General features: G+C 37.2%; 1 protein-coding gene across 1 annotated transcript in view; it reads left to right on the top strand.

Moving 5' to 3' along the window:
- Positions 1-608, top strand: part of LOC111527154 (rab effector Noc2) — a 63,677-nt gene that overhangs the window by 7,378 nt on the left and 55,691 nt on the right. The window lies entirely within an intron of this gene.

Genomic DNA, 608 nt, shown 5'->3' with positions numbered 1-608 from the left:
TACAGGCTTGAGCCACCGCCCCTGGCCTGTGCCACATTTTCTTAATCTGGTCTGTCAGTGATGGACATTTGGGTTGGTTCCAAGTCTTTGATGTTGTGAATAGTGCCGCAATGAACATACGTGTGCATGTGTCTTTATGGCAGCATGACTTACAATCCTTTGGGTATATCCCCAGTAATGGGATGGCTGGGTCAAATGGTATTTCTAGTCCTAGATCCTTGAGGAATCGACACACTGTTTTCTAAAATTGTTGAACTAGTTTACAGTCCCACCAACAGTGTAAAAGTGTTCCTGTTTCTCCACATCCTCTCCAGCACCTGTTGTTTCCTGACTTTTTAGTGATAGCCATTGTAACTGGTGTGAGATGGTATCTCATTGTGGTTTTGATTTGCATTTCTCTGATGGCCAGTGATGATGAGCATTTTTTCATGTGTCTATTTTTGATGGGGTTGTTTTTTTTCTTGTAATGTGTTTATTATTTTTAATGAATTAACAAAATTTTAAAGATTTTCTCAGTTTTATTTTCTGGTAACTAGCAGTGGTCATAGCCCATGTATTTTGGATTCCTTAATAATGTCTTTTTTTTTTTTTTTTTTTTTTTTTTTTTT

This window comes from Piliocolobus tephrosceles, chromosome 16 (assembly GCF_002776525.5).
Source record: "Piliocolobus tephrosceles isolate RC106 chromosome 16, ASM277652v3, whole genome shotgun sequence".
NCBI classification, from domain to species: Eukaryota; Metazoa; Chordata; class Mammalia; order Primates; family Cercopithecidae; genus Piliocolobus; species Piliocolobus tephrosceles.
The sequence above is the reverse complement of the archived record's forward strand: the minus strand, read 5'-3'. Positions and strand labels throughout refer to the sequence as shown.